Source organism: Triticum aestivum, chromosome 2A (assembly GCF_018294505.1).
Source record: "Triticum aestivum cultivar Chinese Spring chromosome 2A, IWGSC CS RefSeq v2.1, whole genome shotgun sequence".
Classification (NCBI taxonomy): domain Eukaryota; kingdom Viridiplantae; phylum Streptophyta; class Magnoliopsida; order Poales; family Poaceae; genus Triticum; species Triticum aestivum.
The window spans coordinates 318685877-318710627 of NC_057797.1; positions in this window are offsets into that span (position 1 = coordinate 318685877).

The following is a 24751-nucleotide window of genomic DNA, read 5'->3' on the forward strand; positions in this document are numbered from 1 at the left end:
TCATTTGGACTTCGTTTGATACTCCAACGGTTAACCGAGGGACCGGAAAGGCCTCGTGTGTGTTGCATCCCAACACCCCTCCAATTTGGCCCAAAACCCACCAAACTTTGCTCCATGTCCTAGAGCGTTCGATCACGATCGCGTGGCCGAAAACCGCACCTCATTTGGACTCTCCTAGCTCCCCCTATGCCTATATATACACCCCCATTCCAAATTCGCGGATCCCCTCTCGAAACCCTAAAAAAATCCTCTCCCCGCCTCAACGGACGTGTCCGGACGAGCCGGACAACGTCCGGATCTCTCTCGCCGCCGCCCGCAGCCAGTGGCTCGCCGCCACGTGGCCGCCGCCGTCCGCCTCCCTCCGCGGCCCGCTCGGCCCGGGGAGAGCCCCCGAGGGCCCGAGCCGCCTGCGCCGCCTCTTACCGCGAGCCGCTGCCATCTTCATCGAGCCCAGTGTTTATTTCACTAAGTCTGAGATCTGTTTTACCATTTGCGTTTTTGCCATGCTTGTTGAAACACAAATGGTAAAACAGATCTCAGACTTGGTGAAATAAACACTTGTCTGGAATTTCAGATCATATAGCCCTCTTCGGAGCAACAAAACAACATGCTACAGGACCTGAACATGACAAATAAAGACATGGCATGGAGCTACTCAACAAGTTTAACAAAAGTCCCTTAGTGACCTTGAGCCAAAAGGGATCACAAAATACAATTGCAAGCACGCGAACATAGCAAAAACAAAATCAGTTTTCAAACTTAGTGAAAACTGGGACATGCTGAAATATATCTCACGAAGGCATGTTTACGAGCTCGATGCACTCACTACGGTGCAAGTCATGGCAAGGAAAGCATACACCCATAAAGAAGGCACAAAATACAAGCTAGACATGGCAAGAACAATGGCATAGCATGCATGGATCAACTACAATAACAACGGCAAAATCGCAAACAAGTTGACGATCTGCCCAGATTTATAACGAAGCAAAAGTAGAGCTCGACTGACTCTAGCTAGGGTGCTCCATAGTTGCAAACAAAGACATAGATGGATAGAGCATAACAAGATTAACAAAACTCCCTTACTGATCATCCTCAAAAGAGGCACGGATCACTAGGAAACAACAAGAACATATGGCATCGTGAACTAAACAATCCCAGGACTTCGTGAAATCACTAAGTCCCTGAAAACAGAATTAGCAAGTGCACCACTTTGCAAGCTTGCACAAGTCACCACACACATCCTAAAAATACATGGGTTGCACCTCTGGAAAGATGACAAAACCCTTAACAAAACATATGATGAACTCACGGGCATAACATGCACACATTAATCATGGCAAAAATGATAAAAGTCTAAGATGAACTAGCAGATCTGACAAATAACTCACGAAGCCTCCTTCTAACAGCATTTCGGGCATCCAGATGAGATCAAATGAAAATGACGCAATGGAATGAAATGACGTACACATCGAGGCGAACATTTTGATATACTATATGTCCAAATCAGAGCTACGGATGCGGATATATCACAGGTCAAAGTATGCATAAAAATTAGGGTTCGGGCGACAAAAGTCAACCGGGGGATCCTCAGATCCAGATCTGGACGGCGCGGAAATCGTGGTCGCCGAATTTCTGTTCACCGCCGGAGAAGTGGAGGCGGCCGGCGAGGTCGGGGTGGGATCCGGCCGGAGAAGTGGAGGTGGTGGCCGGAGCTCGGGGAACGAGGCGGCGGCGGCGGCGGTGGGCGACCGGGGCGGCCGCGGCCGGTGGCGGCGAGGGGCGGCCACGGTGGTGCGGTGCGGCGGCGCCGGCCATCGGGGATGGCGCACGGCGGCGGGGCGGCCGGGCTCGATGAATACGGCGGCGGCTCGCGGTAGGAGGCGGCGCAGGCGGCTCGGGCCCTCGGGGGCTCTCCCCGGGCCGAGCGGGCCGCGGTGGGAGGCGGACGGCGGCGGCCACGTGGAGGCGAGCCACTGGCTGCGGGCGGTGGCGGGAGAGATCCGGACGTTGTCCGGCTCGTCCGGACACGTCCGGTGCGGCGGGGAGAGGATTTTTTTAGGGTTTCGAGAGGGGATCCGCGAATTTGGAATGGGGGGTGTATATATAGGCATAGGGGGAGCTAGGAGAGTCCAAATGAGGTGCGGTTTTCAGCCACGCGATCATGATCGAACGCTCTAGGACATGGAGCAGAGTTTGGTGGGTTTTGGGCCAAATTGGAGGGGTGTTGGGCTGCAACACACACGAGGCCTTTTCGGTCCCTCGGTTAACCGTTGGAGTATGAAACGAAGTCCAAATGACACGAAACTTGACAGGCGGTCTACCGGTAGTAAACGAAGGCCGCATGGCAAGTCTCGGTCCAATACGGAAATGTTTAATCCCCACACACAAAAGAAAGCTAGAAATGGCCACCGGAGGAGAACGAAGCGCCGGAGTGCAAAACGGACAACGGGGAAAATGCTCGAATGCATGCGATGAACACGTATGCAAAAGCAATGCACATGATGACATGATATGAGATGCATGACAACGACAACAACACACGGAGACAAAAACCCGAACTCGAGAAAATAAAATAACTTAACGCCGGAAACGGCAAGAGTTGGAGTACAAATTGGGAAAGTTACATCCGGGGTGTTACAGCACTCCACCACTACGAAAGGATCTCGTCCCGAGATCTAGGACTGAAAGAACGCCGGGTACTCAGAACGGAGGTGATCCTCGCGTTCCCAGGTAGCTTCACGGTCGGAATGGTGTGACCACTTGACTTTGAGAAATTTGATTGACTTATTGCGAGTCTTGCGTTCAGTCTCTTCAAGAATAGCAACTGGGTGCTCATGATAAGAGAGATCTTCTTGGAGCTCAATGTCCTCAAAGTTGATGGTGCGGTCAGGAGTCTTGAAGCACTTTCGAAGCTGAGAGACATGGAACACGTCATGAACATTTGCAAAGTTTGAAGGAAGCTCGAGTTGATAAGCGAGGTCGCCTCTCTTGCTGACAATCTTGAAAGGTCCCACGTATTTAGGGGCAAGCTTCCCTTTGATACCGAAGCGACGAGTGCCTTTCATAGGAGAGACACGGAGGTAAAGATGATATCCGATCTCAAAAGCCAAATCACGGTGCTTACTATCATAGTAGCTCTTCTGACGGGATTGGGCTGCTTTGAGGTTATCTCGAATGACTTTGCACATTTCTTCTGCTTCTGTGATTAAGTCATTACCCAAAAGCTGACGTTCACCGGTTTCAGGCCAATTGAGAGGGGTACGGCACTTCCTGCCATACAGAATTTCAAAAGGGGCCTTTCTCGAACTTGGTTGAAAACTGTTGTTGTAGGAGAATTCAGCATAAGGAAGACAATCCTCCCACTTCATGCCGAAGGAGATCACACAAGCCTTGAGCATATCTTCAAGAATCTGGTTGACACGCTCGACTTGACCGCTTGCTTGAGGATGGAAAGCTGTGCTGAAGCGGATGTTGGTGCCCATGGCCTTCTAAAAAGAATCCCAAAACTTCGAGGTAAAGATGCTGCCACGGTCTGAAGAGATCACTTGAGGAATACCGTGTAGAGAGACAATGCGAGAGGTATAGAGTTCCGCCAATTGAGCTGCAGTGATCGACTCTTTGATAGGCAGAAAGTGAGCCACTTTGGTGAGTTTGTCGATGACAACGAATATAACATCATTGCCACGCTTGGACTTTGGAAACCCAGTCACGAATTCCATCTCAATGTGGTCAAACTTCCATTCTGGAATGGAAAGAGGTTGGAGGAGACCAGCTGGCCTTTGGTGTTCTTCCTTCACTCTTCTGCAGACATCACATTCATTCACGAATTGGGTGATCTTGCGCTTCATTTGAGTCCACCAATAAGCTTGCTTAAGGTCCTGATACATCTTCGTGCTCCCAAGGTGGATGGAGAGGAGAGAATTGTGAGCCTCGTTCATGATCACTTTACGGAGGACACCTTTGGGCACAACAATACGATCCTCGAAGAAGAGAGTGTCCTTGACATCAAGGCAGTAGCACTTGTACTTGGATTGACTCTTGGCAATCCTAATCTTCACCTTTTTCACCATAGCATCAAGAAGCTGGGCTTGGCAAATCTGGTCTTCTAAGGTAGGATAGACTTGAAGGTTGGCGAGGAAACCTTGAGGTACAACTTGCAGATTAAGTTTGCGGAAAGCTTCACAAAGCTAGGGTTGATAAGGCTTAAGAATCAGACTGTTAAAGTAGGCCTTTCTTCTCAAAATGTCAGCAATCACATTGGCCTTGCCTGGAGTATACTCGATACTCGGATTATACTCTTGAATCATTTCGACCCATCGAGTTTGCCTGAGGTTGAGATTAGGCTGAGTGAAGATGTACTTGAGACTCTTGTGATTAGTGAAAATGTCCACTTTTCTTCCCAATAGAAGATGTCACCAAGTCAAAAGAGCATGCAGAACTGCCGCCAACTCGAGATCATGAGTGGGGTAGTTCTTCTCATTAGGCTTCAACTGGCGAGATGTATAAGTAACAACTTTCTTCTCTTGCATCAATACTGCGCCCAGACCTTGGAGAGAGGCATCACAAAAGACCTCGTACGATTTGGATTCATCAGGCGGAGTCAGAACTGGAGCAGTGATCAATTTCTCTTTCAAAGTGTGGAAAGCAACATCACACTCCGGAGACCAAACGTACTTGACGTGCTTCTGAAGAAGATTTGAGAGAGGCTTCGCGATCTTAGAAAAGTTTTCAAGGAATCTTCGGCAATAGCTTGCGAGACCGAGAAAACTGCGGAGTTGCTTCACGTTCTGAGGAGGTTCCCAATTCACAATTGCAGATACCTTCTCAGGATTCACGACAATGCCCTTGGGAGAGATGATATGACCAAGATAAAGAACCTCATTAAGCCAAAATTCACACTTGGAGAACTTGGCGTAGAACTGATGTTCTCTGAGCTTATCAAGAACCAAACGCAAGTGCTTGGCATGATCTTCCTTATTCTTGGAGAAAACCATAATGTCGTCGAGATAGACCAAAACGAAGTCATTGGTGTAGGCGTTGAAGATGAAATTCATCATGCGAGAGAACGTCGGAGGAGCGTTGGCGAGACCAAAAGACATGACAATGTATTCATATGAACCAAAGCTTGTTCTGAATGCTTTCTTGGGAATATCTTCTTCACGAATGCGAATCTGGTGATAACCCATACGAAGATCAAGCTTGGAGAATACTTGGGCACCTTTGAGTTGTTCGAACAGCTCATTGATGTTGGGAAGTGGGTATTTGTTCTTGATGGTCTTGTTATTCACTGGACGGTAATCAACACAAACTCGGTCCGTTCCATCCTTCTTCACAAAAAGAACACCACAACCCCACGGAGAAGAACTAGGCCGGATAAGGCCCATTTTCTCTTGCATATCGAGTTGCTTCTTCAGCTCTTTCAACTCTTCAGGTCCGAGCTTATAAGGATGTTTGCACACAGGTTCCGTGCCAGGCTCAAGATCAATAACGAATTCAACTGGCCGGTGCGGAGGCATTCCTGGGAGCTCTTCTGGAAAGACGTCTTGATATTCGCAAACGACTGGAATTTGAGAGATGGCATCCAATTCACCCTTCTCATTGAGAGAAAGCAGACGGATGGAATTATCCCGAGCGGCAAAGACAATTACATCCTCCGACGAATGAGTCAATTGAATCTGCGTGGCTGCACAATCAAGCTGAGCCTTGTGCTTAGAAAGCCAATCCATCCCGAGAATAAAATCAATATCCGAGTTACCAAGAACCATTGGAGAAGCCAGAAACTTGAAATCACCCATCAAGATAGAGATATCCGGAACCATCAAACTAGAACTCAGACGCTTAGCTAGAGAGACGACTTGCATAGCTCTAGGTAAAGCCTTAGTACTAAAATTGTTCTCCGATGCAAATGGGAATGACATGAAGGAATGCGATGCACTAGAGTCAAAAAGTACTTTTGCGGGAATATCATTAACAGGAAGGTTACCCATGATCACATCTGACGAGTCCTCTGCCTGAGCTGCATTCATCAAATTGACCTTGGCATGCTTGGGGTTATGCTTGACCACAGCTATACTTGTCGATCTGACAGGAGGAGGAGGAGGAAGACGCCTCTGGTTGAGACACTTGTTGGCATAGTGACCCTTCTATTGGCACTTGTTGCACGTGACCTCTGACAGCGGACGGTGATACAGAGCACTCGATCTTGGAGCTTGAGACGAATTCTTGTTCTGAAAGCCAGGGTTGGGTGGGTGGGAAGAACCACTGCCACCTTTGCTCTTCTGCTGATACGGCTGACGGAACGGAGGAGGAGGAAGCCAAAACTTCTGCTACTTGGCCACTTGAGTAGAGGAAGAAGGAGTAACATCTCTGACTCGCTTCTTGGAAGCATCACACCTCAACTGAGCAGCCTCTTGCTTCAGTGCCATGTTGTAGAACTCATCGTATCTCAAGGGCTCAAAGAGAACAAGAGCGAGCTGGATATCTTCTCTGAGACCACCCCTGAACTGATATATCATGCTCTTCTCATCAGGGACGTCTTGCTTGGCAAAGCGGGCGAGCTTCTGGAACAACTTGTTTTAGTCATAGACAGACAAAGAGCCTTGCTCCAGATTGAGGAATTCCTCACGCTTGCTTTCAACCATGCTCTGGGGAATATGATGAGCTCGGAAATCTCGACGGAAATCATCCCAAGTGATAACACGTCCACCTCTAGAGTCCTTGTACTGCTGGAACCATTCTGCAGCTTGATCTTTGAGTTGGAAGGAAGCGAACTTGACAAATTCCTCAGGCCTCACGTTACTGCACTCGAAATGCTTACACAGATCCACAAGCCAATCGCCAGCATCGGTTGCCTCAACACAATTGCTGAAAGTCTTCGGCCCATTAGCAAGGAACTGGTTGAGTGTAGCAAAGTGACTCTGATTGCTGCCTTGATTCCCTTGACTGCCTTGATTGCGCTCTTGAAGAATTTGCATGATCAACTGTGTGTTTGCATTGGTTGCGGCCATCACAGCTTGCCATGCCTCCGGAGGAGGTGGAGGTGGTGGCAGATCAGGATTCGGAGTCGTGCGCGTTGGAGGAGCCATCCTGAAGAGGTTGACCACCATTAGCACATTGACAGATAAATATTGAAGCTGAATCCAACGGAATGAAAATTGCAACATATAGTCTTCACATCCGAACAAAATGAACGAATGCATTCCTCTTGAAATGGTCACATATCCATAAATTGAGAAGCCATGTAGAGTTAAGGTAGAGAAATAATTCAACAAGGTACGGATCAAGAACGAATAATCGGTAAGAAATACCAATCTCAAACCAATATCCGTGGAAGAAGTAGTAGAGCTACTAGAATTCCCACCTATGAAACTCCCGAACCTTTCCGGTTATGCAATCAGGTGTTGGGGATACAGGGGAAGCATAATATCTCACCCAAACTAGCAAATCCTACATCCAGCTGTATCCATCCTTCAACACATAACCAAGAAACCTTCGGAAACCATCTACCTCAACCTTCGAAAAGCATCCGTTATACAAGTTATGGCGATACTCCCGAACTCCCGCCCCAGTACTGGGTGGCGTCGAGGTTATCTCACCAACGAACTGCATAAAAGAGATTTTTGATGTCGGCGTACTAGACTCAGGTATTCCAAAACTGCAACGATAAAATTATGATGACAACACCTCAGAGCTCAACTCTCCGGGACACTTCCACTAAACCCCTGACAGGAGGCACCAAGTCAATGTTCTCATCATAAAACCATCGGAACGATTCCAAGATACCCGCGTGACCCTAAAATATTTTTTTAGTGAAATTTGAGCAGAGAAGAGTCAAAACTCTATGTTAGGATGCCTTACCAGAGCAATGAGGAGACTGGGAAGTAAAAAGAATTCCTAAACTCTCCTATATATAATTCCTAAATGACTCAAAACATTTTTCTAGACACAACTCGGCCGCTAAAAATGATCAAGCAATGTGGCTCGTAAGGTCGGGGAAGGCTCTGATACCAACTTGTTACACCCTCGATGCGGCTATATCTCCCACGTGTCGAAGCACGACTTAGAGGCATAACCCCATTGAAAGCAATGTCGCAAGTGAGGTAATCTTCACACAACCCATGTAATACATAAGGGAAAGAGATACATAGTTGGCTTACAATGGCCACTTCACACAACTACAAGAATAAATCATTACATCAACCAAATACAATCAAGGTCCGGCTACGGAACCAAAATAAAAGAAGAACCCCAAATGCGACACGGTCCCCGATCGACCCCAACTGGGCTCCACTACTGATCAACTAGAAAGAAACAACACAAAGGACAAGATCTTCATCGAGCTCCTCCTGAGCTTGGTTGCGTCATCTGCACGGACTCATCGACACCTGCAAGCTGGTTTTGGGAGTATCTGTGAGTCACGGGGGCTCAGCAATCTCGCACCCTCGCGATCAAGACTATTTAAGCTTATGGGTAAGGTAAAGGTATGGGGTGGAGCTGCAGCAAGCGACTAACATATATGGTGGCTAACATACACAAATGAGAGAGAGAAGAGAAGGCAAAGCATGGTCGGTAAAAGTATGATCAAGAAGTGATCCTAAACAACCTACGTCAAGCATAACTCCAACAACCGTGTTCACTTCCCGGACCCCGCCGGAAAGAGACTATCATGGTTACACACGCGGTTGATTCATTTTAATTAAGGTCAACTTCAGGTTTTCTACAACCAGACGTTAACAAATTCCCATCTGCCCATAACCGCGGGCACGACTTTCGAAAGTTCAAATCCCTGCAGGGGTGTCCCAACTTAGCCCATCACAAGCTCTCACGGTCAACGAAGGAATAGACCTCCTCCCGAGACATTCCGATCAGACTCGGTATCCCGGTACAACAAGACATTTCGACAGGGTAAAACTAGACCAGCAACACCGCCCGAATGTGCCGACAATTCCCGATAGGAGCTGCACATATCTCTTTCTCAGGGCACACTCAGATGAGACTAGCTACGAGTAAAACCAACCCTCAAGTTTCCCCGAGGTGGCTCCGCAGGCAGCTCAGTTCGGACCAACACTCAGAGGAGCACTGGCCCGGGGGGGTTAAAAATAATGATGACCCTTGGGCGCGCGACCCCCAAGGGAAAAGAAAAGGCTAGGAGGCAAATGGTAAAACCAATGTTGGGCATTGCTGGAGAAGCTTTACTTAAGGCGAACTGTCAAGGGGTTCCCATATAGCCCAACCGCGTAAGGAACGCAAAATCCGGGAACATAACACCGATATGACGGAAACTAGGGCGGCAAGAGTGGAACAAAACACCAGGCATAAGGCCGAGCCTTCCACCCTTTACCAAGTATATAGATGCATTAATTAAATAAGATATATAGTGATATCCCAACAAATAAGCATGTTCCAACAAGGAACAACATCTCCATGTTCCAACAAGGAACAAACTTCAATCTTCACCTGCAACTAACAACGCTATAAGAGGGGCTGAGCAAAGCGGTAACATAGCCAATCAACGGTTTGCTAGGACAAGGTGGGTTAGAGGCTTGGTTCAACAAAATAGGAGGCATGATAAGCAAGTGGTAGGTATCGCAGCATAGGCATAGCAAAAGAGCGAGCATCTAGCGAAGCAAAGATAGAAGTGATTTCGAGGGTATGATCATCTTGCCTGAAATCCCGCAAGGAAGAAGAACGAGTCCATGAAGAAGATAAACGGATGTAGACGAACGGATCCTCACAAGCGCGACGTTAACGGAACCAACCCGAAGAAGCAAACACCGGAAAAGAAAGCACACACATAGTAAACAACCAACACATCAACATGGCATGATGCACAATCGAGTATGATGCATGTCCGGGTTAATGAGGCATGGCATGGCAAAGTGCACAAACAATCCTACAAATTAAGTGGAGCTCAATATGCAACGAGTTGCATATTGACGAAACACCACGTCGATTATTTAGTTCTCTCCCGTTTAAGTACTCAACAATATTAAATGTTGGTTAACATGGCAAGAGGTGGGGCATAACAAAACTACACCATCTAAACCATTTAAATGGGGCCGGATATAACAAACAACAAATCTGGTAAATCCCCATATGCCTTAGTAATTTATTGCAACAACAATTTAAACATTTCAATAGTTGTTATCATGATGCGGACGACATGGACAAGTTTATGCAATTTTTATTGAAGTTGACAAGAGCAATAAGAAGCATTGGTCACCGTGGCGGAAACAAAAGGGGTGCCACGACAACGATACCGAAAATGATGCCACGGCAACATATCGGTTCCGATAACTCGATTGAGATGTCGGTGCAAAAGAAAGTGCGGAGAGCGTGCCATGCAAGATGGTGGGGTGATCCCGGTTACCGGGTTCCCACGTGTCGACGGCAAGGCAATGAGGAACGCGCAAGCAACAACTCGGACATGGTGCAAAACACGGGCATCTCATACAACCCACATTCGTTCTCGGAAGGTCAAACACGAAGAGGAATAGACATGGGGAATTATTGAACGTGTGTTCGTGGGTGATTCCGAAAATGGAATATTTAATATAGCTCCCTACACATATTGGGAGATATGTTATAAAGAGAATTTCACCATGTGAATATCCCTCGATTTAAATGGACCGAAGATCCATCCGATTTTATTTGGTTGAGTTAAGAAAAAGAAATGACAAGATGGCATGAAGACATGATGCAATGCACATGATGTAATGATGAATGCAAAGAACCAAACAAAACACACGACAGAACCCGGAAATATATGGAGGTCTTCTTGAGCATCAGTCTCGGGGCGTTACAACACTCCACCACTACGAGAGGATCTCGTCCCGAGATCTAGAATGGCACCGGAGGGAAAAACGGAAGAGAAAAGAGAAGAGGTAAAACTAAGTTGCTTCTTTGACAAACGAGTGAAACCAAGGAACCTTGAGAAGGTTGAACAAATTGAAAGAAATAAAACAACAGAGAAGAACAAAGTTGAAAGCACTCCGGTCACAAAAGTATAACGAGAAGAAAGGGAAGTTGAAAACACAAGGTGAAACCTTGCTATGATTTAGATGAATCTCCGGAATAAGGAATTAAATCACTTGGATGAAACAAGAATAAGAATTACATTATGCTTATCCTTCACCAATTAAATTGATGGCAATCAATGGATTTGACATACTACTTATTCTCGTAGAAAAGATTGAAAGAGATATAACATAAACTTGAGAAGGTCTTCCAAGAACCACCGGTAGAATTTGAAAGAACGAAAGAATTGATATGACAACGAATGACGAGAACTCTTGAACGAACCACCGTGAGAATTGAAAATGAACGAAGAGAAGATAAAGAAACACCGGGAAGAATTATAAAATGAACGAAGATGCTTGAGAGGATTTAGATACATGAGAACGAAGAGATCATGCACTGCTTAGAGGATATATGATCGATGCACCGGTAAGATTTGGAGAACGAGAGCTGAAAACTGAGAATGAATAACCCTGAATTGATGAACTCCAGATAACAAAACTGAAAAGACTCCTGAATATCTCCTGATGGGTGAAAAGGATTCTCACAATTGAAAATAACTATGAGAGGATGGCAACAAGCTAGCACCACAAATCTCTGAGAGAACGTATAAGATATGGAGGTAAAACTCTTCTTCGGTCTTCAAATGACGACGAGAAACACCACCAAGAATTATTGAAGCACACCGGAATGAAAAATGGAAAAAGGTTGAGCCAACAATGAAAAGAATTTGGAAGATCTTGGAGAAATACATTTGCCCAATGATGAATCATTCTTACGTCAAACTCCGAAAAGGATTTGAGGATAGCTCCGGACAAATAAGAAGAGTCAGGTAAGATCCTGGAAAAAGACCTGTGGGTTAAGGCCCACTCAAAAGAACACTGTTGAAAAGATTTAAAAGAGAGATTACACCGGTTGAATTAAATGGCTTGAATGAGATAACGACCTCGAGATATCTTCAGCACTCCGGAACAAGTGATAACACGTCCACCTCTAGAGTCCTTGTACTGCTGGAACCATTCTGCAGCTTGATCTTTGAGTTGGAAGGAAGCGAACTTGACAAAGTCCTCAGGCCTGACGCTACTGCACTCGAAATGCTTACACAGATCCACAAGACAATCGTCAGCATCGGTTGCCTCAACACAATTGCTGAAAGTCTTTGGCCCATTAGCAAGGAACTGGTTGAGTGTAGCAAAGTGACTCTGATTGCTGCCTTGATTCCCTTGACTGCCTTGATTGCGCTCTTGAAGAATTTGCATGATCAACTGTGTGTTTGCATTGGTTGCGGCCATCACAGCTTGCCATGCCTCCGGAGGAGGTGGAGGTGGTGGCGGATCAGGATTCGGAGTCGTGCGCGTTGGAGGAGCCATCCTGAAGAGGTTGACCACCATTAGCACATTGACAGATAAATATTGAAGCTGAATCCAACGGAATGAAAATTGCAACATATAGTCTTCACATCCAAACAAAATGAACGAATGCATTCCTCTTGAAATGGTCACATATCCATAAATTGAGAAGCCACGTAGAGTTAAGGTAGAGAAATAATTCAACAAGGTACGGATCAAGAATGAATAATCGGTAAGAAATCCCAATCTCAAACCAATATTTGTGGAAGAAGAACTAGAGCTACTAGAATTCCCACCTATGAAACTCCCGAACCTTTCCGGTTATGCAATCAGGTGTTGGGGATACAGGGGAAGCATAATATCTCACCCAAACTAGCAAATCCTACATCCAGCTGTATCCATCCTTCAACACATAACCAAGAAACCTTCGGAAACCATCTACCTCAACCTTCGAAAAGCATCCATTATACAAGTTATGGCTATACTCTCAAACTCCCGCCCCAGTACTGGGTGGCGTTGAGGTTATCTCACCAACAAACTGCATAAAAGAGATTTTCGATGTCGGCGTACTAGACTCAGGTATTCCAGAACTGCAACGATAAAATTATGATGACAACATCTTAGAGCTCAACTCCCCAGGACACTTCCACTAAACCCCTGACAGGAGGCACCATGTCAATGTTCTCATCATAAAACCATCGGAACGATTCCAAGATACCCGCGTGATCCTAAATTTTTTTTAGTGAAATTTGAGAAGAGAAGAGCCAAAACTCTATGTCAGGATGCCTTACCAGAGCGATGAGACTGGGAAGTAAAGGGAATTCCTAAACTCTCCGATATATAATTCCTAAATGACTCAAAACATTTTTCTAGACACAACTCGGCCGCTAAAAACTGTCAAGCAATGGGGCTCCTAAGGTCGGGGAAGGCTCTGATACCAACTTGTAACACCCTCGATGCGACTATAGCTCCCACGTGTCGAGGCACAACTTAGAGACATAATCGCATTGAAGGCATATGTCGCAAGTTAGGCAATCTTCACAAACATCCCATGTAATATGAATAATAAAAGGGAGATAACATAGTTGGCTTACACTCGCCACGTCAATCAAGTACATAAATAACATTACATCAACCAACACTCATGGCCCGACTATGGCACCAAAATAAAAGAGAACCCAACATGCGACACGGTCCCAATCGCCCCCAACTGGGCACCACTACTGATCATCGGGAAAGGAAACATAGTATCGTTGAGAGTCTTCGTCGAACTCCCACTTGAGCTCATACGCGTCTCCTGGAGCAAAATCATCAGGCCCTGCATCTGGTGTAATAGTAATCTGTGAGCCACAGGGACTCAGCAATCTCGCACCCTCGCGATCAAGACTTTTCAAGCTTATGGGTATGGCAAGGTGAATAAGAGTGGAGCGGCAGCAAGCGACTAGCAAGTATGGTGGCTAACTTATTCGCAAAAGAGAGCGAGAAGAGGAGGCAAAGCACGAGCGAGAAACTAGAGAACAACCTGCACAAACATTACTCCAACACCGTGTCCACTTCCTGGACTCCGCCGAGAAGAGGCCATCACGGTAACACACTCGGTTGATTCATTTTAATTAAATTAAGGTTCAAGTTATCTTCAAGCGGACATTAACAAATTCCCATCTGCCCATAACCGCGGGCACGGCTTTCAAAAGTTCAATCCCTGCAGGGGAGTCCCAACTTAGCCCATGACAAGCTCTCACGGTCAACGAAGGAATAGACCTCCTCCCAAGACGTTCCGATCAGACTCGGTATCTCGGTAACTCAAGACACTTCGACAGGTTAAAACAAGACCAGCAACACCGCCCGAATGTGCCGACAAATCCCGATAGGAGCTGCACATATCTCGTTCTCAGGGAACACTTAGATGAGACTAGCTATGAGTAAAACCAACCCTCAAGTTTCCCCGAGGTGGCCCCGCAGGCAGCTCAGTTCGGACCAACACTCAGAGGGAGCACTGGCCCGGGGGGGTTAAAATAAGATGACCCTTGGGCTCCGATAACCCAAGGGAAAAAGAGGCTAGGTGGCGAATGGTAAAACCAAGGTTGGGCATTGCTAGAAAAGCTTTAATCAAGGCGAACTATCAAGGGGTTCCCATTATAACCCAACCGCGTAAGGAACGCAAAATCCGGGAACATAACACCGATATGACGGAAACTAGGGCGGCAAGAGTGGAACAAAACACTAGGCGAGAGGCCGAGCCTTCCACCCTTTACCAAGTATATAGATGCATTTAAGATAACATGGCAATATAATGATATCCCAACAATTAAATAAAAGATGTTCCAACAAGGAACGGCCTCCAATCTTCACCTTCAACTAGCAACACTATATGAGGGGCTGAGCAAAGCGGTAACATAGCCAATCAACGGTTTGCTAGGACAATGGTGGGTTAGGTTTGACATGGCAATTTGGGAGGCTTGCAAGCAAGTGGTAGGCAAAGTAGCAATGGCATAGCAAAAGAGCGAGCAAGCTAGCATAGCAAAGATTGTAGTGATTTCGAGGGTATGAGGGCGGGAAAAACAAAGGCAACTTGGAGACGGATGGAACAAACACCATTGAGAAGAACTGATAATTGATCTTGCAAATGTTGAAGTGATCGGATCCACTTGAAGAGAAGCACATCGGTGAAAAGGATTGGCATGACAATCTCGATTATGATGACGGATTTGTATTCACATAGGAGTATGAGAACACCGTTTGGGGAAGGTATGCATCAACATTTGACTTCGAAGCAACTCGAATACCACAACTCAAAACAAAACAAAGAATTTTCTTGCAAAATAAGCCGGAACAAACATATGATAGAGATTTCGTCCGAAGTTTTCGTGGTGGGGCCTACACGGGCTCGATCATACAGCACCATCATGTACAAGGCAGTGCACATGACATACGAAGCGTCCCCGAGTCGGCAAAGCCAAGGACTCTTTAAGGCACAACATGACCACTGTAAAACCGACCGTGAATAGGTGGACCACTAGACGTCGAACCCCAATTTCATACCATACATCTGTCGGAAAGATATCCTAAGAGCTACTTGAATTCCCACCTATGAAACTCCCGAAATTTTCCGGTTATGCAATCAGGGGTTGGGGATACAAGGGAAGCATAATATCTCACCCAAACTAGCAAATCCTACATCCAGCTGTATCCATCCTTCAACACATAACCAAGAAACCTTCGAAATCATCTACCTCAACCTTCGAAAAGCATCCGTTATACAAGTTATGGTGATACTCCCGAACTCCCGCCCCAGTACTGGGTGGCGTCGAGGTTATCTCACCAACGAACTGCATAAAAGAGATTTTCGATGTCGGCGTACAAAACTCAGGTATTCCATAATTGCAACGATAAAATTATGACGACAACACCTCAGAGCTCAACTCCCCGGGACACTTCCACTAAACCCCTGACAGGAGGCACCAAGACAATGTTTTCGTCACAAAACCATCGGAACGATTCCAAGATACACGCGTGATCCTAAATTTTTTTTAGTGAAATTTGAGAAAAGAAGAGTCAAAACTCTACGTCAGGATGCCTTACCAGAGCGATGAGGAGACTGGGAAGTAAAAAGAATTCCTAAACTCTCCGATATATAATTCCTAAATGACTCAAAACATTTTTCTAGACACAACTTGACTGCTAAAAACGATCAAGCAATGGGGCTCCTAAGGTCGAGGAAGGCTCTGATACCAACTAAACCAGCAATTTCAGCAATTGTGTTGAGGCAACCGATGTTGACGATTGGCTTGTGGATCTGTGTAAGCATTTCGAGTGCAGTAATGTTAGCCCTGAGGACTTTGTCAAGTTCGCTTCCTTCCAACTCAAAGATCAAGCTGCAGAATGGTTCCAGCAGTACAAGGACTCTAGAGGTGGACGTGTTATCACTTGGGATGATTTCCGTCAAGATTTCCGAGCTCATCATATTCCCCAGAGCGTGGTTGAAAGCAAGCATGAGGAATTCCGCAATCTGAAGCAAGGCTCTTTGTCTGTCTATGACTACAACAAGTTCTTCCAGAAGCTCGCCCGCTTTGCCAAGCAAGACGCCCCTGATGAGAAGAGCATGATATATCAGTTCAGGGGTGGTCTCAGAGAAGATATCCAGCTCGCTCTTGTTCTCTTTGAGCCCTCGAGGTACGATGAGTTCTACAACATGGCACTGAAGCAAGAGGCTGCTCAGTTGAGGTGTGATGCTTCCAAGAAGCGAGTCAGAGATGTTACTCCTTCTTCCTCTACTCAAGTGGCCAAGCAACATAAGTTTTGGCTTCCTCCTCCTCCGTTCCGTCAGTCGTACCAGCAGAAGAGCAAAGGTAGCAGTGGTTCTTCCCACCCACCCAACCCTGGCTTTCAGAACAAGACTTCCTCTCAAGCTCCAAGATCGAGTGCTCCGTATCACCGTCCGCTTTCAGAGGTCACGTGCAATAAGTGCCAACAGAAGGGTCACTATGACAACAAGTGTTTCAACTAGAGGCGTCTTCCTCCTCCTCCTCCTGTGAGATCGGCAAGTACAGCTGTGGTCAAGCATAACCCCAAGCATGCCAAGGTCAATTTGATGAATGCAGCTCAGGCAGAGGACTCGTCAGATGTGATCATGGGTAACCTTCCTGTTAATGATATTCCCGCAAAAGTACTTTTTGACTTTGGTGCATCGCATTCCTTCATGTCATTCCCATTTGCATCGGAGAACAATTTTAGTACTAAGGCTTTACCTAGAGCTATGCAAGTCGTCTCTCCAGCTAAGCGTCTGAGTTCTAGTTTGATGGTTCCGGATATTTCTACCTTGATGGGTGATTTCAAGTTTCTGGCTTCTCCAATGGTTCTTGGTAACTCGGATATTGATCTTATTCTCGGGATGGATTGGCTTTCGAAGCACAAGGCTCAGCTTGATTGTGCAGCCAGGAAGATTCAATTGACTCATTCGTCAGAGGATGTAATTGTCTTTGCCGCTCGGGATAATTCCATCCATCTATTTTCTCTCAATGAGAAGGGTGAATTGGATGCCATCTCTCAAATTCCAGTCATTTGCGAATATCAAGACGTCTTTCCAGAAGAGCTCCCAGGAATGCCTCCGCACCGGCCAGTTGAATTCGTTATTGATCTTGAGCCTGGCACGGAACCTGTGTGCAAACGTCCTTATAAGCTCGGACCTGAAGAGTTGAAAGAGCTGAAGAAGCAACTCGATATGCAAGAGAAAATGGGTCTTATCCGGCCTAGTTCTTCTCCATGGGGTTGTGGTGTTCTTTTTGTGAAGAAGAAGGATGGAACGGACCGACTTTGTGTTGATTACCGTCCAGTGAATAAGAAGACCATCAAGAACAAAAACCCACTTCCCAACATCAATGAGCTGTTCGAACAACTCAGAGGTGCCCAAGTATTCTCCAAGCTTGATCTTCGTATGGGTTATCACCAGATTCGCATTCGTGAAGAAGATATTCCCAAGACAGCATTCAGAACAAGCTTTGCTTCATATGAATACACTATCATGTCTTTTGGCCTCGCCAACGCTCCTCCGATGTTCTCTCGCATGATGAATTTCATCTTCAACGCCTATACCAATGACTTTGTTTTGGTCTATCTCGACGACATTCTGGTTTTCTCCAAGAATAAGGAAGATCATGCCAAGCACTTGCGTTTGGTTCTCGATAAGCTGAGGGAACACCAGTTCTACGCCAAGTTCTCGAAGTGTGAATTTTGGCTCGATGAGGTTCTTTATCTTGGTCATATCATCTCTGCCAAGGGCATTGCCGTGAATCCTGAGAAGGTGTCTGCAATTGTGAATTGGGAACCTCCTCAGAACGTGAAGCAACTCCGCAGTGTTCTCGGTCTCGCAAGCTATTGCCGAAGATTCGTTGAAAACTTTTCCAAGATCGCGAAGCCTTTGTCTAATCTTCTTCAGAAGCACGTCAAGTATGTTTGGTCTCCGAAGTGTGATATTGCTTTCAACACTTTGAAAAGAAGTTGATCACTGCTCCAGTTCTGACTCCGCCTGATGAATCCAAGCCGTACGAGGTCTTTTGTGATGCCTCTCTCCAAGGTCTTGGCGCAGTATTGATGCAAGAGAAGAAAGTTGTTGCTTATACATCTCGCCAGTTGAAGCCTAATGAGAAGAACTACCCCACTCATGATCTCGAGTTGGCGGCAGTTGTGCATGCTCTTTTGACTTGGAGACATCTTCTATTGGGAAGAAAAGTGGACATTCTCACTGATCACAAGAGTCTCAAGTACATCTTCACTCAGCCTAATCTCAACCTCAGGCAAACTCGTTGGGTCGAAATGATTCAAGAGTATAATCCGAGTATTGAGTACACTCCAGGCAAGGCTAATGTGATTGCTGACACATTGAGCAGAAAGGCCTACTGCAACAGTCTGATTCTTAAGCCTTTTCAACCCGAGCTTTGTGAAGCTTTCCGCAAACTTAATCTACAAGTTGTTCCTCAAGGTTTCCTCACCAACCTTCAAGTCTCTCCTACCTTAGAAGACCATATTCGCCAATCCCAGCTTCTTGATCCTATGGTGAAAAAGGTGAAGATTGGGATTGCCAAGAGTCAGTCCAAGTACAAGTGCTACCGCCTTGATGACAAGGACACTCTCTTCTTCGAGGATCATATTGTTGTACCCAAAGGTGAACTTCGTAAAGTGATCATGAACGAGGCTTAGAATTCTCTCCTCTCCATCCACCCTGGGAGCACGAAGATGTATCAGGACCTTAAGCAAGCTTATTGGTGGACTCGAATGAAGCGCGAGATCGCTCAATTCGTGAATGAATGTGATGTCTGCAAAAGAGTGAAGGCAGAACACCGAAGGCCAGCAGGTCTCCTCCAACCTCTTGCCATTCCTGAATGGAAGTTTAACCACATTGAAATGGACTTCGTGACTGGGTTTCCAAAGTCCAAGCATGGCAATGATGCTATATTCGTTATCATCGACAAACTCACCAAAGTGGCTCATTTTCTGCCTATCAAAGAGTCGATCACTGCAGCTCAATTGACGAAACTCTATACCTCTCGTATTGTCTCTCTGCACGGTATTCGTCAAGTGATCTTTTCAGACCGTGGCAGCATCTTTACCTCGAAGTTTTGGGATTCTTTTCAGAAGGCCATGGGCACCAACATCCGCTTCAGCACTGCTTTCCATCCTCAAACAAGAGGTCAAGTCGAGCGTGTCAATCAGATTCTTGAAGATACGCTCAGGGCTTGTGTGATCTCCTTTGGCATGAAGTGGAAGGATTGTCTTCCTTATGCTGAATTCTCCTACAACAACAGTTTTCAAGCAAGTTCGGGCAAGGCCCCTTTTGAAATTCTGTATGGCAGGAAGTGCCGTACCCCTCTCAACTGGTCTGAAACCGGTGAACGTCAGCTTTTGGGTAATGACTTAATCACAGAAGCAGAAGAAATGTGCAAAGTCATTCGAGATAACCTCAAAGCAGGCCAATCCCGTCAGAAGAGCTACTATGATAGTAAGCACCGTGATTTGGCTTTTGAGATCGGAGATCATGTTTACCTTCGCGTCTCTCCTATGAAAGGTACTCGTCACTTCGGTATCAAAGGGAAGCTTTCCCCTAGATACGTGGGACCTTTCAAGATTGACAGCAAGAGAGGCGACCTCGCCTATCAACTCGAGCTTCCTTCAAACTTTGCAAATGTTCATGACGTGTTCCATGTCTCTCGGCTTCGAAAGTGCTTCAAGACTCCTGACCACACCGTCAACTTCGAGGACATTGAGCTCCAAGAAGATCTCTCTTATCGTGAGCACCCAGTTGCTATTCTTGAAGAGACTGAACGCAAGACTCGCAACAAGTCAATCAAATTTCTCAAAGACAAGTGGTCACACCATTCCGACCGTGAAGCTACCTGGGAACGCGAGGATCACCTCCGTTCTGAGTACCCGGCGTTCTTTCAGTCCTAGATCTCGGGACGAGATCCTTTCGTAGTGGTGGAGTGTTGTAACACCCCGGATGTAACTTTCCCAATTTGTACTCCAACTCTTGCCGTTTCCGGCGTTAAGTTATTTTATTTTCTCGGGTTCGGGTTTTTGTCTCCATGTTTTGTTGTCGTTGTCATGCATCTCATATCATGTCATCATGTGCATTGCATTTGCATACATGTTCATCTCTTGCATTCGAGCATTTTCTCCATTGTCCGTTTTGCATTCCGGCGCTTCGTTCTCCTCCGGTGGCCATTTCTAGCTTTCTTTCGTGTGTGGGGATTAAACATTTCCGGATTGGACCGAGACTTGCCAAGCGGCCTTGGTTCACTACCGGTAGACCGCCTGTCAAGTTTCGCACCATTTGGACTTCGTTTGGTACTCCAACGGTTAACCGAGGGACCGAAAAGGCCTCGTGTGTGTTGCAGCCCAACACCCCTCCAATTTGGCCCAAAACCCACCAAACTCTGCTCCATGTCCTAGAGCGTTCGATCACGATCGCGTGGCCAAAAGCCGCACCTCATTTGGACTCTCCTAGCTCCCTCTATGCCTATAAATACACCCCCTCCGTTTTCGGATCTCCCCTCTCCCCGAAACCCTAAAAAAATCCTCTCCCCGCCGCACCGGACTTGTCCGGACGAGCCGGACAACGTCCGGATCTCTCCCGCCGCCGCCCGCAGTCAGTGGCTCGCCGCCACGTGGCCACCGCTGTCCGCCTCTCGCCGCGGCCCGCTCGGCCCGGGGAGAGCCCCCGAGGGCCCGAGCCGCCTGCGCCGCCTCCTACCGCGAGCCGCCGCCGTCTTCATCGAGCCCGGTCGCCCCGCCGCCGTGCGCCATCTTTGGTGGCCGGCGCCGCCGCACCGCACCACCGCGGCCGCCCCTCGCCGCCACCGGCCGCCGCCGTCTCGGTCGCCCACCGCCGCCGCCGCCGCCTCGTTCCCCGAGCTCCGGCCACCGCCTCCACTTCTTCGGCCGGATCCCACCCCGACCTCGCCGGCCGCCTCCACTTCTCCGGCGGTGAACAGGAAATCCGGCGACCTCGATTTCCGCGCCGTCCAGATCTGGATCTGAGGATCCCCCGGTTGACTTTTGTCCCCCGAACCCTAATTTTTATGCATACTTTGACCTGTGATATCTCCGCATCCGTAGCTCCGTTTTGGACATATAGTATATCAAAATGTTCATCTCGACGAGAACATTATTTCATTCCATTGCATCATTTTCATTTGAGTTCATCCTGATGCCCGAAATGCTGTTAGAAGGAGGCTTCGTGAGTTAGTTGACAGATGTGTTAGTTCATCTTAGACTTTTGTCATTTTTGCCATGATTATTGTGTGCATGATATGCCTGTGAATCCTTCATATGTTTTGTTAAGCATCTTGTTATCTTTCCAGAGGTGCAACCCATGCATTTTTAGGATGTGTGTGGTGACTTGTGCAAGCTTGCAAAGTGAGGCACCCGGTAAATCTGTTTTCAGGGACTTAGTAGTTTTTCACTAAGTCTGGGATTATTTAGTTCATGATGCCATATGTTCATGCTATTTCCTAGTGATCCGTGCCCCTTTTGAAGATGATTAGTAAGAGAGTTTTGTTAACCTTGTAGTGCTCTATCCACCCATGTCTTTGTTTGAAATTATGGAGCACCGTAGCTTGAGTCAATCGAGCTCTACTTTTGCTTCGTTGTGAATCTGGACAGATCATCAACTTGTTTGCGATTTTGCCGATGTTATTGTAGTGGATCCGTGCATGCTATGCCTTTGTTCTTGCCATGTATAGCTTGTATTTTGTGCCTTCTTAAGGGATGTATGCTTGCCTTGCCATGAATTGCACCGTAGTAAGTGCATCGAGCTCGTTTACATGCCTTCGTGAGTTATATTTCAGCATGTCCCAGTTTTCACTAAGTCTGAAAACTGATTTTGTTTTTGCTATGTTCGCGTGCTTGCAATTGTATTTTGTGATCCCTTTTGGCTCAAGGTCACTAAGGGACTTTTGTTAAGCTTGTTGAGTAGCTCCATGCCATGTCTTTCTTTGTCATGTTCAGGTCATGTAGCATGTTGTTTTGTTGCTCCGAAGAGGGCTATACGATCTGAAATTCCAGACAAGTGTTTATTTCACTAAGTCTGAGATCTGTTTTACCATTTGCGTTTTTGCCATGCTTGTTTGAACCTCCTAATAGATGAATTGGCCGTAGCTCAGTGCTAGACTTTTGTTAAGCATCTTGTGTGCATCCCTGCCATGTATTTTGATGCCATGTTTGGTGGCTGTAGCATGTTCATCTCATTACATTTAGATGCCTACTTGCTGTAAATTGCAGACCGGTGTCATTTTTGAATCGCTTGCCATTTCCAAACCGTAACTCCGATTCCGGCGTTCTTTATATCGTTTTCAAGCGATTTCATCTCATCTTTCCAGTGGAACCCTTGGAATTCCAAGTTGAGGCCAGGTTCATGTATTTACTGTCATATCTTGCATTTTGCATCCCGCATACCATGTCATCATTGCATCTTTTTGTTTGAGTTTGCACGTGGTTGATTGTATCCTTGTTGCTTGTTTGTCTTGTTTGGGTAGAGCCGGGAGAAGAGTTCGCTAACGAGGAGCCCGTTGAGTTTGCTTTTGAGGATCCAGTCAACTCTGACAACTGTGCAGGCAAGATGATCATACCATCGAAATCACTACTATCTTTGCTATGCTACTTTGCTCGCTCTTTTGCTATGCCATTGCTACGATGCCTACCACTTGCTTGCAAGCCTCCCAAATTGCCATATCAAACCTCTAACCCACCATTGTCCTAGCAAACCGTTGATTGGCTATGTTACCGCTTTGCTCAGCCCCTCTTATAGCGTTGCTAGTTGCAGGTGAAGATTGGAGGTCGTTCCTTGTTGGAACATCTTTTATTTTATTGTTGGGATATCATTATATTGCCATGTTATCTTAAATGCATCTATATACTTGGTAAAGGGTGGAAGGCTCGGCCTCTCGCCTAGTGTTTTGTTCCACTCTTGCCGCCCTAGTTTCCGTCATATCGGTGTTATGTTCCCGGATTTTGCGTTCCTTACGCGGTTGGGTTATAATGGGAACCCCTTGATAGTTCGCCTTGATTAAATCTTTTCCAGCAATGCCCAACCTTGGTTTTACCATTCGCCACCTAGCCTCTTTTTCCCTTGGGTTACCGGAGCCCAAGGGTTATCTTATTTTAACCCCCCCCCCCCGGGCCAGTGCTCCTCTGAGTGTTGGTCCGAACTGAGCTGCCTGCGGGGCCACCTCGGGGAAACTTGAGGGTTGGTTTTACTCGTAGCTAGTCTCATCTGAGTGTGCCCTGAGAATGAGATATGTGCAGCTCCTATCGGGATTTGTCGGCACATTCAGGCGGTGTTGCTAGTCTTGTTTTAACCTGTCGAGATGTCTTGTTGTACCGGGATACCGAGTGTGATCGGAATGTCTCGGGTGGAGGTCTATTCCTTCATTGACCGTTAGAGCTTGTCATGGGCTAAGTTGGGACTCCCCTGCAGGGATTGATCTTTCGAAAGCCATGCCCGCGGTTATGGGCAGATGGGAATTTGTTAATGTCCGGTTGTAGATAACTTGAACCTTAACTTAATTAAAATGAATCAACTGAGTGTGTTACCATGATGGCCTCTTCTCGGCGGAGTCCGGGAAGTGGACACGATGTTGGAGTAATGTTAGCGCAGGTTGTTCTCTAGCTTCTCGCTCGTCCTTTGCCTCCTCTTCTCGCTCTCTTTTGCGAATAATTTAGCCACCATACTTGCTAGTCGCTTGCTGCAGCTCCACTCATATTTTACCTTGCCATACCTATAAGCTTGAATAGTCTTGATCGCGAGGGTGCGAGATTGCTGAGTCCCCGTGGCTCACAGATTACTATTACACCAGATGCAGGGCCTGATGATTCCGCTCCAGAAGATTAGTATGAGCTCAAGTGGGAGTTCGACGAAGACTCTCAATGATACTATGTTTCCTTTCCCGATGATCAGTAGTGGTGCCCAGTTGTGGGTGATTGGGACCGTGTCACATGTTGGGTTCTCTTTTATTTTGGCGCCGTAGTCGGGCCATGAGTGTTGGTTGATGTAATGTTATTTATGTACTTGATTGACGTGGCGAGTGTAAGCCAACTATGTTATCTGCCCTTTATTATTTACATTACATGGGATGTTATGAAGATTGCCTAACTTGCGACAAATGCCTTCAATGCGATTATATCTCTAAGTCGTGCCTCGACACATGGGAGCTATAGTCGCATCGAGGGTGTTACAAGTTAGTATTAGAGTAACCAATTTCATCTTGACTTTCATCTCAACGAAATTCTGGTTTTCTCCAAGAATAAGGAAGATCATGCCAAGCACTTGCGTTTGGTTCTTGATAAGCTCAGAGAACATCAGTTCTACGCCAAGTTCTCCAAGTGTGAATTTT